Source organism: Apteryx mantelli, chromosome Z (assembly GCF_036417845.1).
Source record: "Apteryx mantelli isolate bAptMan1 chromosome Z, bAptMan1.hap1, whole genome shotgun sequence".
Classification (NCBI taxonomy): domain Eukaryota; kingdom Metazoa; phylum Chordata; class Aves; order Apterygiformes; family Apterygidae; genus Apteryx; species Apteryx mantelli.
In genome coordinates this window covers 47,860,834-47,874,824 of record NC_090020.1, presented here as the reverse complement: position 1 = coordinate 47,874,824, position 13,991 = coordinate 47,860,834, and positions in this window count along the sequence as shown.

Sequence of the window (13,991 nt, the reverse complement as noted above, 5' to 3'; positions counted from 1 at the left end):
TAAAAGAATAAAATAAGAAGAAAGTCAATTGAATAACAAAAATTAACAAGAGGAACATAGGAAAAAGTAATGTTCTGCAAGGAATGAAGGAAAGGATATAATAGAATACAGGTCTGAGAAAAAAAAAGGGAGGATAAAAAGAAGGCTGTTCGGAAATAAGGCTAAATGAAAAAGAAAAGAGAATGGGTGATATAAAAAAATTAGCTACACTAGGGAAAGGAGGATTTGGTATTGAGCATACAATGAAGCCTTTAATTGTTCTTTTTGCACAACTGTCAAGAGGCTGTATCAGTTACCCCTGGGTGTAAGATTCTTCGATTGGGTGAAGTAAAATGGGTAGCTTAATACCTGGGGGCTACGTGCGCTAACCAAAGCATCCAAATCACAGCATGCTGCTCACAAGTGCATTGAGTTTTATTTGCTTTAACAAATAAAATGTTCAAGCTTTCATTAAACATGAAAAATGAGTTTACATTTTTCACATGCATATGTATAGACCTTTAATATCAGCACGTATGCACTATGTGCGGGGAAAATTAATAACAGAAATGTCTACATTTGTTACTTCTGATGTATATAGTTTATGTAGAACTTTGAGGGAAACATGCAGATTTTGACAGCTAAGTTTTGTTTTGATTCTTTTTTCTGCCAACTCCTAATTTATTCCTTTCAAAAATTACTTCTGTTGTTTTCTATTGATATTGTTGTAGCTGTAAGTTTTAAGTGTCATCTAGGTTTTCTTGTTCAATCAGAAATTGTATTTTATATGTTAATTTTACCCTTCATTGTTTGCTCTGTGGTTTGCTTTTAATCATCATCTTTTACAGAAGCTCATGGAGGATCCTAGAAACCATTATCCCTCTGTGATTCTACAATGTAATGAACAATATTTGTAACACAATATTTTCCTTAAATCCGGGGATATTATTATCATATGTATTTTCAAAGACTACTAGAGTGCCTTCATGTAACTGAATTAAATATAGTTTAATTAAATTAAAGTAAATTAAATTACTCATTAGCAGTAATAACATTAAGCTTCAGAATGCATTTGAATTGGGAAAAGGATTTGAATACCTGGCTTAACAGCTCTTGTGTGGTACAAAATTAATTAGCATTATACATATCTTAGCTCCTTTCAAGACATGCACAGATGGGATAACAAAACTAGAAAGATAAGGAGCTCTGAAAACCTCTTTTTTAATTTACTAATTAAAAGAAGGTATTTGCTATTGTGAGCAACTGAACTAAAACAAGATTAGTTATTGAAGAAAAAAAGTACCAATTCTACAGAAGTATTAAGGATGAATCATAAGTTATCTGACAACATTATTTTACTTGAGGTGAAATTATTTTCATTGTAATGAAAGTAGAAGCAGAAAGGGCATTATTCCTAATCTCAGTGAAAGTCTTCTTTCCAAAGCAATTAATTTATCTGATTAAAATGAAAGAGGAGAAGGAAATGCGCAAAAAGTAGATTTTTTCTAATTTGATCTATTTCCTTAAGATATAGTTTCACCTGTCATTTTGTTAAAATCATGATCAGAGTTATCTTTAATTTCTCTTCTGAAAACAATGATTTCCAAATTTATAGACTCCTGACCACAGTGTTGTTTTATCCTAATTTTTTATTTTATTTTTTAACAACATGAAGAAGAAATTGCAGGTGATTCTAAAGTGCAGTTATATAAAATGCCACAAGTAGAGAAGAGCTGAACTACTCCTTGAGATTATTCAGCAAGCCATGACAGAATATAATACAAAGAAAAAGGAACCTATAAAATGTTGATGCAAGCTGTTTCCTTTCAGAGAACTGTTTTTTTTAGTTTTAATAATGGGACAGAACATTAAAAACAGCCAAAGAGAGTTCAGATTGTCTTAGAGAAACTGAAGAGAAAACAGCTGGGTCTGCTGACAGAGTGTATTTAGGGCTAGCAGGGCAATAGGCAATGTATCAGGTTGGGCCAGTGCTGCCTGGGGTGTCTCTTGCTGTAGCTGGAGCAGGACAGTAAACCAAACCGTTGTTGCTCTCACCATGCAAGAAATAAAGTCGTGCCTGTGTATGAGTGGGCATCAGAGACTGCCCATCACTGCCCAACACTCCTGTTTGCTGGATCATTTTCTATTTAGTAGAAGAATAGTATGCCCACTTAAAAGGCTCCGTCAAACCAGTGAAATGATCCTACTATAGCTGGTCTATATCTAGATCTACAATATCTAGGTATATTTCTATGTATACAGAAATACTGATGCAATGGGAACACAAATAAGCATGCTGGTTTCAGTAGTGTGTGTCCTGGCAAAACTTAAATTGAATCTTTATTGGCTGACATGAAGAAGCAAGCCAGTGGTGTTTTTTGGAGATCACACAGGAAACCTTTACTATCAGTATCTTGGATATAAGATCACTTAATGAAACAAAGTACAGAGTTTAAGAAAGGAATCTTAGGCATATCAAATGTGCGTAGGAAAGGGAGAGAGTTTGAGTAGGAGCACGTTATCCCATCATAAACAGGATAAAAATTGTCTTCAGCAATCAGTGCAACACTGTGCCCTGTTTTTCAGCCAAGTCCATTTGAAGAAGACTGTCTCTGCTGAAGTATGGAGAAAGACGGTAAACAGGACATCCTAAACACGGAAGTTAGCAGATCAAAGGCAAGAGGGTATCCAGCAGTGTCAGGAAGCGTACCAGAGAAGTGAAGGAGGCTGCTAAGAAAGAAGTGGGGGAACCCTTGCAAAGTTCTTGGCCTCCAAACAAACAGGAAGAATTTGCAGGAAAACAGGTAACGGTGTAACAAAATAATACAGCAAGGATGTAAAGCTGCTGTATACTAAGAAACTAGAGGTGCCTGACTGGAGAGGAAAGAAGAGTATCAAGCTGTAGAGCTCACTTGTTTCACAGAGATATTCAGAAACTTTGAACAATTACACTAATTCCTAGACTGGTATTTTAATATTTTATTTTGGCTCTTCAGTTAAGTTCTGTGTATTAAGAAATCAGATACAGGTAGACTGTGATATGTCCACTTGCACATTCAACAACCTTACTTATTTCAAAATGATGTCAATTTATTTATTTTTATTTTGGAGGCTGAAACTCAAGAACAACAAAAACTTTTGGTTTTGACTTAGGAGTCAAAGCCTATCAATGATCATCAGATGCGTCACTGTTGCTCAAATAAGAAACCTTATTCAACATTAGTAGAGGCTGTAATATCAAGCTCTAAAATTCAGACTTCAGACTTTGGCCCTTTAATAATAATAAATGGCTTTGGCCCACCCCCACACCCCAAACTTTCTAGAGTTACATTACACAAGCACCACTCTCAGACAGAAGAGTGGATCAATTACTCATTGCCTTTAATGAAGAAGAAAATTGGGATTAGACTTCCTCAGCTTAGTCTTCTGTCATGGTTATTTTAGCTACTTGGAATGATGTTGTTTACTACTGCTCAGTGGAAAACTTCAGGTTTTGAATTTGCAGGACTGGAAGTGGAAGTTTACGTTCTTTTCCCCAGCATATCCTCTCTGAGTGAATAAAGCAACAAAGTAAACTGCTATTCATTAGTGACTAGTGTATTTTGTTTATTCCTACTGTATAAACTAAGCCTCAAAACCAAAGGTAAATAATGTCAGCATGATGTCAGTTTGAAAAAAAAAAAACCTTGAAAAAACTTTGAAAGTTAAGCAAAAAAATCAGGAAACTTCTGGAACAAAAATGATCTAAAATTAAGGAGACTCATTTAAAGTGTGATAGAGATTTGGTAGAAATAATGAGATTAATCAGTTAAGAACTAAACTGAGTTTTGTCCATACTCATTTTTCTGATACACCACAATGAGCAGTAGAATCCATGATCATTATAAAATCAACATTGTATTTTATATGTTATTTCCCCCAAAAAGTTTATATAAAAAGTTAATATATAAAAATACAGAAAATAACATTTATTACATGAAAAGACAGAAAGGCAAGCAAGGAAAATAAAAATGGAAACTTCCTACAGGTCAGAATGACTGATTTAAAAATAAGAGACACTTAAATGCATTCTTGAAGAAAGCTATATACATCCTCCTGCATATATGACAGTTCATGAACTGGGCAAGTATGTCCATGTCTCTCCTTTCCTTCTTCCTGAATTTTATTATGTCAATGTATGACACAGGGACAGCATATCAGACTGGAATTTTGGTGTAAAAGGAGGTATGTTGGGGGAGCTCAGGATATAAAAATTTAAGGAGCTCTTAAGGGATTCATGATGGTTGTAAAATATGATTACTAACTGTGTTACAGCGCCAGAACACTTATGCTACATCCTGATAGAAAAGAGACAGCATGGAACAGGATACTTCACAAAGTTAAGTCTGAATGACATTACATAACTTATAATGAATACCACGTGGGAAATCTGCATTAAAAAAAAGAAAACAGAGAAAAAAAGCAAATGTAAAGGCTATAGAATACTAAGCTAGAAAAAGACATATCTTGCTGAAAGAAGAAGAGAGGATGGTAACTTTGCAGATACCAGAGTTCTTTGGATTTAGTTTCATTATAAATATTGTCCCTGTAAAGTCACAGAAAGAAGGCCAAGGAAGGAATATCTGAATATTGCTCAGTTTGACTGCTCAGTGAAGATAAGGGATGTCAATAAGTAACAATAATAAGAGGTTACAGAAATACCATTGAAACAGAAAGTCATGAATGTTAGAAAATCTGAATCCTGGCTTCAAAATTTGAAAAAAAATTTGTCATACCTGTCAAAAGCTGTGTATATACCTTGTGTGTATGCAGGTATGCTACCAAAAAGAAGGGATGCTATCAGTTTGACTTATGTCATCAGACAGTGAAACTAAGGAGAAGAAAATTCATTCTGTTGGACACAGTGTTAGGGGCAAGAGGTCCCTGTTGGCGTAGTTAAACCATCAGAGCTAACCCAGCAGAGGATTTGTACTGCACTGTATATAGGCAGTGAAAGAGTGAGAGGAGATCTAGAGCAAATAACTTTATAATGCAAGAGAAGAGGGGCAAAAAGGTGGAGTGGGACTAGGAAGAGAAAAAAGTATATCTGTAATTACAGGTATATAGTATCCAGGGAATACATCTACAGACAGACATATTCTGCAATTGTTGCCACACTAAGTGCTGACTTACCCCTCTGGAAGGCCCACCAAAACGTGCGACTCAGCAGCAAAGTACTGAGCTCTGCAGCTCAGCACAGGACCATCCTGACATCAGTGACGGAAAGAAAAAAGACAGGACCCTGGCTGAAAGCCAGAGATTACTTAAAGTTAAGACAAAAGAAAAATAAAAATTAAGGTGTTAATGGCCTGCGCTCAGGAAGTAGGGAAGCAAAGGCAGACGGTGCTAAACTGAATGGGTGCCCACCTCTAGTCCAAGCAGCATCTGACAGGGAGGAGGCTGAGGTTCAGAGCTGTGTGGTAAAATCATGCAGCCCAGAAAAGACTGTGGGGACAAACAGGTCAAACTCCAGAGCTGAGATAAAACTGGTGTGAACAGTCAACAGAAAGTCTGTCATTTGCCTGTGATTCTGCACAGTTCCCAGGAAAGGAATATGACAAGAAATCTGTTTCTTGTGGTAGGTTAAAGGAACTTGGCCTGAGGCTTTCCCAGAAAGAGAGTGGCCCACATACTGCTTTGTTTCTTCTGCATCTCAGGCAAAGCAGCACACGTACATTTCATAAATAAATGAATAGCAGTATGAAAATATCCTTATTCTGAGTGACTAATTTCTTTCTAAATGGAAATAATTTTGAAAGGCCTCTAGTCTCAGCTCTTGCTGGTCTAAAAATATCAACAATATACTGTGCATGCTAACTATTTCTATGTTGTTTTTCTTCCTTAAGAAATACATATTACCATTATGGTTAAAATTCGCTCTGAGTATATATTTGTGGTTTTTCAGATTGTTTCACAAAATATCCTTCTTTGTTTACAAAGCTTTAATGAATACAGATGAATTGGAACCTCTAAATTGTTTCATTTTTTCAAGTCTTACCTATGGTTGTTATTGATGAGGCAATATGCATACACAGAGCAATATGCAGCAGTCATTACCCAGAACGAAGGCAATTATAATCTTTTCAACTCCTGGAGAACTCCTAGCAATATTTTACTCTGAAGCACTCACTCCTTTCAATCTCTCTGGTCATCAGAGTGAAATGTGCCTGCTGCTTATTCCCTTTTTTTTTGAAATATAGACTATTCTTCTGCTCTTGACTCATCCTTCTCTCTCCAACTCCCTTTACTATGCACCTCAGTGGAAAGTAAGGGGTCTTTTGCAAGGGTGTATAGACTCATCTACAGTGGAGTCCTGTACTTCAGGTAAATCAAACAGCTAAATGCTTTAACACAGTGGGATTTGATTTTGGAGCAAAGTGGAGCTTGATGCCACTCTTCTACAAACTTCTGCTTCTCTCCCTGTATTGAAAACATATCCTGAGATACTTCTCTGTTTAAATTATTATTTATTGTAACAGTTGTTGGGCTAGGGGAATCTTTTTTAAAAAAGTCTCCCTATTAAGCTCCTGTATTTGATTCACTGTGCTTGAAATTTTACAAGAAAATGCATGAATACCTTACTGTGTTTTAATTTGTTACTTTGAAACTGATGGTGCCGCAAGTGAAGTGAAGAGAACTCAAGAAAGATATAAATGACAAACAAACAAACCCCTCTCCTTCCTGGAATATACTAAAAGAAAATCCCCAAATAAATACTGGTACATATATTACTGGTATATGCATGTAAGCAAGAAATGGGTTAGAAAGGTTAAGAGAAAACAAAGACTACAATCCCAGGGAAAGGCTAAAATTAATTTTATAGGCTTTATAGTAGTAATTTATTATTGTAATAACTGTCTTAATAATGGCAAGATTCTGCTCAGAACTGTGCAACGTCATGACTGTTATTTTTCTGTCCCCAGCCTCATGACTGCTGCACCTTTAAGGAGAGCAGGATACTGGAACTGGTATCTGCTGGATGGATCTGCAAGAAGAGGTACAGCATAATTTTAGAGCAGGCAGTCACTTGAAAACACCAGAGTCCCGCAACCTCAAGGCAAATGAGGTATTCATCACTGATGAATGCTATCTCACTTTCAGTGCTTATAGCAGAACCATCCTTCCACTGGATTTTATTTATGCTGGATGAAGTTTCATTTTTTTCAAGCTCCCTTTTAGCTTATTGTATTTCTGAAATCCTGTCTTTCTCCATTACTGTGCCTTTCCTCCTTTAGGCCAAAAAGTTGTCTTTTTCTCTATCATCTTCCATGGTATGATTTTCTTTGATGTGAAAGTACTATATAATTCCTGTGATCTGAAACAGTTTTCTCGTGTAACTCTGCTACTTTTCTTCATCAGTTCATTTCAAATCCCAGCTGGAGAGATCTCTGTTCTTCCTCACCTATTATTTTTATTTTCTCCCTCTGCTACTATTTATCTCCAGTTCTATTATTAATGTTGCAAAGCATTTGGGAATAAAGTTTCTGTACAAAGATAATGTAAAGTTGTATTGCATTTTGACTGCTGTATTATTGAGACAACAGAATGTTCTCATTTAGGAAAACCACTCGGATAGTGATTTTAAAAGATTGCCATTTGATTTCATTGAAAATCTTCTTGCTTTTGCCTCATGTGAAAAGGTAAATGGGAATGCTGAACTAACTCACTGTACACCATTTATTACTTCGTATAGTTCTCTCATATCTGCTTTCATCTCTCTCATATCTGAATTAAACAGTCACAATCTTTTCAATCTTTCCATACATAGAGGTTACTTCAGGCATCTAAAAATTGTTGCCTGTTTTAAAACATCTTGTTTATCACTAGGATGGTCTTGAGCATATATGGTCAAAACAGGGTAAGAAGAATAACAGCTAATAGCATGAACATTTCCAATGTTATTTTGCATCTTACTTTCCATTCAAATAGTAAACAAGCAGGAATTTTTAAGACCCTTGGAAAACCAAAGGTCAAGTACAGAAGTGCATAACTGATTATTTTTTGTCTCTTAAAAAGAAAACATTCAGCTTATTTTCAAAATAAACTATAGCACAGATAAACATTTTCCAGGAAAAAAAACACCAAAATCAAAACCTTTTTCTAAACGAAAATGAATGGTTACCTGACAAAAAATATCTAGGAATTTGCCAGCTTTATTGTACTGCTTCAGCAAAAAATGTTTGAAAGAAAAATCAAATATTGAAAAGTAAACATTTTCAAACTAAAACTTTTGATTTTGCACCTCAAAATGAAATATTTTATTTACTAGCTAGTGGAAAAGTAATTGTAAATTGGTGAAATAACTCCTAAGTAATTAACATTTGGGGATTTCAAATGAAACATTTCATTCAACCAGGAGCAAAATTATTTTTTGATTTCTTTTAATCAAAACTAATCACTTATACATATCACTTTTTCTTGTGCCACAACCAAATTGAAAAAAAATGTATGCAATGACAAATATTTTTCAAAGCTCAAGCTAGATTTCAGTACAAAATAGCAAAAAATGTCAAACAAAAGAGAAATACGGAAGTGGCCATTTGTACATAGCAAAAATACTAAGCTTCAGCTTGCTCTGACTTATTACAGTCTCTTCAGGATACAAATTTGTTATATGCCTGCTCAGTGCTGAGAAGATTTTACGAATTACTGTGAGAGTTATTCATCAGATGTACGTAGGTAACACTGTTTGCTTCAAATGATCAGGTCTTTCTCTAGCACTTGCCTCTTGCAAAAAGAAAAGTCTCCAGCAAATGAAGACTACTGATTTTAACTCAGATGTTATGAAGCTGTTTGGAGGCCCTCAGTTCTGTACTTGTTCACAGTTACTAGTTCTGACGGTATTTACCCATAATTTTTTTACAGTCTGTCCCCTCTGGCAGAGGTTGAGCACTCCCTTACGCATGGCTAATGTGCATTTCAGGCTGAAATTCCAAAGCTCAATGCACTGTTTAGATGTGACCAGAATCTGTGGCAAACAGGTACTCGTCAGTGCAAATGAGAGTCAGGGTCAGTGAAGGATGGATGGAGGTGTCTAACACGAGATGATGGGAAAATGTAGGCAACTCTGTCTAGAAATGGAGTTATCACAACTATCTCCTAACCTCTAGGAATCTACAGACAATAATTATCTGTTTTCACCAACAGAAGTCCCTTAAGGTTTTAATTCGTACTTCAGACTTTTTAAAAAGTTTATCGTTTTGGCACCTATGCCAATAGGAATCTTCAGATTAGCTGTTCATCTGCCTGCTCTGATGGCAAGAGGTAACAGGGAAGATGCCACAAGCACACATACACAAGAAGGAGTTGCATACAAACAAAGAAGTGTGGCCACTTTTAATCAAAAAGGCAGTCAAAAGACAGGATGCTTATTCCTCATCTGTTCGTGCAATGGTTAAGATAATTTAAACCTACATTTACCGGCTACTAAAAAAAATGCTCCAATAACCAAGGTACAGGCGAGGAAGATGGAGCTAAAGCAGAGAGGACTCTCAAGAACTTTTTGGGAGGCTATGGCATTTTGCAAAATATATACATATACTATATATGCATGTATATATATTTATATAAGTATATATACTTACCCTTATAAATATATTTTGCAAAATATATATAGTATATACCATTTATATATTTTTATATATATTCATATATCTTTATGTTGTATATACACTGTCTTTATATACAGTATATATACACACTGTCTTTATACACACACACACACACACACAAAATCTTATATATTATATATAAATGTACCATATAGTCTACTCTATACCCTATGCTATATACTTCTTTTGAAGCTATGACATTTTGCAAAAAATTATATATATTATACACATATAGATTAGCTTAGATCAGTGGAGAGAAGACCTGGGTTTGGTCCTTATACTAAGGACTTTCTCTGTTTCTTATCAGTGTTTATGACCAGTGTTTGGAGCAAGAAACAGATTCTAGGTCTGCCCTCTCTCAGGTGATTGCCTAAAACAGAGAGAGAGAGAGAGATTCATCCTCTTGTACCCTTTTACTGGCCCATGGAGTATTGAATTTAATTCTCAAAATATTGTGACAGGAGGGAAAGGAATGCTCCTCTTATTCTGATGGTTTGGCCAGTCTCCTGGAAATTGGATATCCCTTGAGTTGTGCTCTATATAAATATACACAAAACATAAGACTTATATTTCTAAGGTGAGAGTTGTGACCACTCAGAAGAAAAACCACACTCTGCCTTACACTACGATAGCATTGTAAATTCTTAAACAGAATAAAGTTTAAGATGCACCCTTCTTTTTAGCATTTTGTACTGAACAAAATGGGACCACAACCATGAGTTGCACCAAATAATGCAATTACCTTCGTAGCTCTAACTCCAATTTTGGGATGAAAAACGAAGTATAACAATAGAAATTCATCTAAAAATATTAATATGTAACTCAATTTATATTCATATTGGATTAGGTATATCTTCTTTCTCTAAGTTCACATGTTATTGCACCCTTATTTTGTGGGTCTCACATTTATACTGGTTTTAGGATCAATAAATTTATCATGGGGAATGCTCATCAGGAATACTCCATAGACTGCTTTTGAGTCTATAGGTATGTATCTGCAGGTCTTTGATTACATTATGTTTAAGAAAAGAAAGTTTTGTGCTGCAACATATTATTAAATGCCACAAGCAATTAAGATAACAAGGGGATACAGCAAGCTTTGGGCTTCATAAAGGGGAATATTGTAGAATAAATGGAGCTAAATTTTAAGCCTTAAGAGTGTAATTTATTATAAAATGTCTTAGCTGTAAAACTATACTTCTTCAGAATCTATTATTTTCCTTTGTACTTTGACAGATATTGTCCGTAGTAAGAATAGCTCTGTATTAGGGAATTTAGAAAGTATTACTATAATTCTGTAATTGAACTTATTTCCAGATAGTTAATGGTGAATACACTGGTGTTTTCCTACAAATAGGTAAGTTTATTTCTATTATCCACTCCATTCAGCATAAATACCATCAAGGTAGCCTTAGGGTATTTTCAAGCTTCATTTTGTAAACTTATTATAACAGTAGCGTGTGAAGAAATCTAAATCTGAAGCATCAATGGGTGATTGAAAAAGTGGTTCACAAATTTATCTATACCTTGTTAGTGTGATTAAATGAGTAAGACTAGTCATGGGAAGCATCAAAGAGGAAACAAGGTGAAAAAAGCTGCATCACTGAATAGGCTTGTAAAACTGCTACATTAGAGAAAGTGAGTTATACAATGCAATTTGCCACTCTGTACTTCTAGCACTAATATTTTGTTTAATACACTTTTGAAGAAAAATTCCTATCAGGATGAAACTGGACTATTTAAAAATAAAGTCAGAAAATGATTTATCTACACCTCCTCAATGTACAAATTCATGAGTAGTACCCGCTTTTCATCTGTGGAAGCATTAACACAGCACCAGTTACATCACAAAAAGTAGGTGTATGTAAAGCCTGCCTTCCTTGCAGCAAATGCTTCCGTTAGGAAGCCATAATATTCAGAATATCAACAGTTCCCTTCAAAATAGGATTGTTTTTTGGTGCTCCAGTTTTTAGAATGTCAAGAGAGTCAATCTATACTAGGCTATTGATGAAATAAATAAATAAAAATAGAGTAACAGAGAAATTATGAAAAAGTCATTTTGAAAGGAATAAACCTCAGAAAGTTTCTGTGAACTGAGTTAAAAACTAGACTTCATCATAAACATAATGTATACATAAAACATCATAATGTATACAGCATTTAATATGTTTTCTAGATTTTCTTCTCCTTCATTTGATGTACATATGTCTCTAAAGACACATTTTTATCAATGTAAGAAAGGTGATCTAAGGGAGTATTACTGTACTCGGCAGAAGAACATTCATTTCTGTGCCCTTTCTGATGACTGTGAACCATGTGAGGGATTCCTTGTTATCATCATATATGGCATGTCAGGAATAAAATGATTTGCTCTATTTCCTATTGCATCAGATTGCTTGTGAATAGATGCAAAATGTTCATGAAAACACTTATTTTAGCTAAGTTATACAGCATTTCTCCTTTTCCCTTTCTAATCCACTTAGTAGATTAGAATTTGTGAATTTTACTATTCACAGTCTGTGTCGGAATATTTAAGAATAAAGAAGTTAGCATGCACAAGCAGTTTTAATTTAGACATTTTATGTCTCTTTCTGACTTTCTGAATTCCTATTATCTTTTTCAATTGATTTTGGGTGAAACTTCTTTCTGAAAGTCAGAAATTGGTAGGCAGTGAAGCACATTTAAATCTTTTTTTTATTATTATTAATAGCACAAGTATAGCATGGCCAGTACTAATAAAGCTTCTCTACATTGTTCTGCCAGTGTTCTCTGCCCTGACCTAGAGAAAGTACATTCTTCCTTTTAGATTGAACTGTAACTCACTGTCATTGTGTCTTCACTTTTTTGATTGTTCTGGGCAGATACTGTCAAGTGAGAATTGTGTCATGTCTGATACAGATTATTAACTAATACATCTAAACTAACCTATGCTGTTCATGAAACTACATATATCTGTAAATATTTAGTAATTTATTGCCTTACTTTAGTTGGATTTATGTAAAAAAAACCTATCAGCTAGAAAAAGAAAATATTTTAACTTCATTAAATGGTGTATCTCTACACAGAGCTACACACACATGTTCTAGGAGCAAAAGCCAATAATACTTCACATTTTTGATGCAATGCCATATTATATAGTGAGTCTTTCAGATATTTTGATTTAGACATGTACTTAAGTATCTCTGAAGTCAATAGAACTCAACCATACAACCAGTATCATGAAAAAAATCACCTTTTTTCCTTGATAGTTGGGATATACTTCTACACTGTGGGAGCAAAAATTGATCATGGTTTATATAATCTATAAAATCTGTTCATATAATGTATAGAATTATATTCTATAATCTTATAATAATTCAGAATTTTCACCCAGCAAGGACAATTCCAGTAAGGGAATTATTGAGTATTAAGCTTTTATTGTTAATTAACTAAAGAGAGAGTTGATAGACAGCTATAAGTGTTGTCTCATGAGACTCCATCTTCCAGATGTTTAATAATTTTCACTGACTTTCCCTTCATTTGTCCCCCATACAAGTTTTCTGCCTCTTCCTTTGTGCCAGCAAAATGTGTTGGCTGTAAATCAGATCACTGACACATTTATATTAAAAACAAAAACAAGAATCCTTTTCTAAAGGTAGGAAAGAGAAGAGGAGTTGGTATTAAATAATGTTAAAATATTTTCCAAAACAACAGACTCGTGGTTTGGAGGCATGTCTCCTATCATTCCTTAGGGGGCACCAGATCCTCACCATGAGTGCAAATCCAACATAATTGGTGTCAGACACCTAAAATTAAGAAATACATACTGCAGAATGTAAAGAGTAGAATAAAGATGACCATCAAGATTAGAAATTGTGATCAAGGAGAAATCAGACTGGACTGTACCTGAACGGGGATAAAAAAGAAAAACTATAATATTAACTATAAAAACACACAGACTGTGGAAATTGAATAAACTTGAAGAGCTCAATTGCTCAAGAGGAATGCGAAAAAATGTCTCTGTAAAATAAGAACTAAATATTAAAGCTAAAAAAGAACCTATGATTATACATAAACAGAAGTATTCCAATACTGAACAACAGACTAGATAAATTAAAAGAGGAATGTAGAAAGTTGAAGAGCAGAAGTGAGTAGCTAGAAGTATAAATGTGAGAAAACGGAGACATTGGTATAACTGAAAAGAGTGATGGATGAAAAGACAAATGCTTAGAGAGAAGTGGCTGATTTGAAACTAGAGAATGAGCATTTGAAGGAAATGCAACAGAATTTTAACTTGCTTTAAAATCTGTATTGAAATAAGTAGTCTACACTGAGTTACAGTTACTGTAGCCTTTAGTCACCAGCAGCGCAAGGAGATAACAC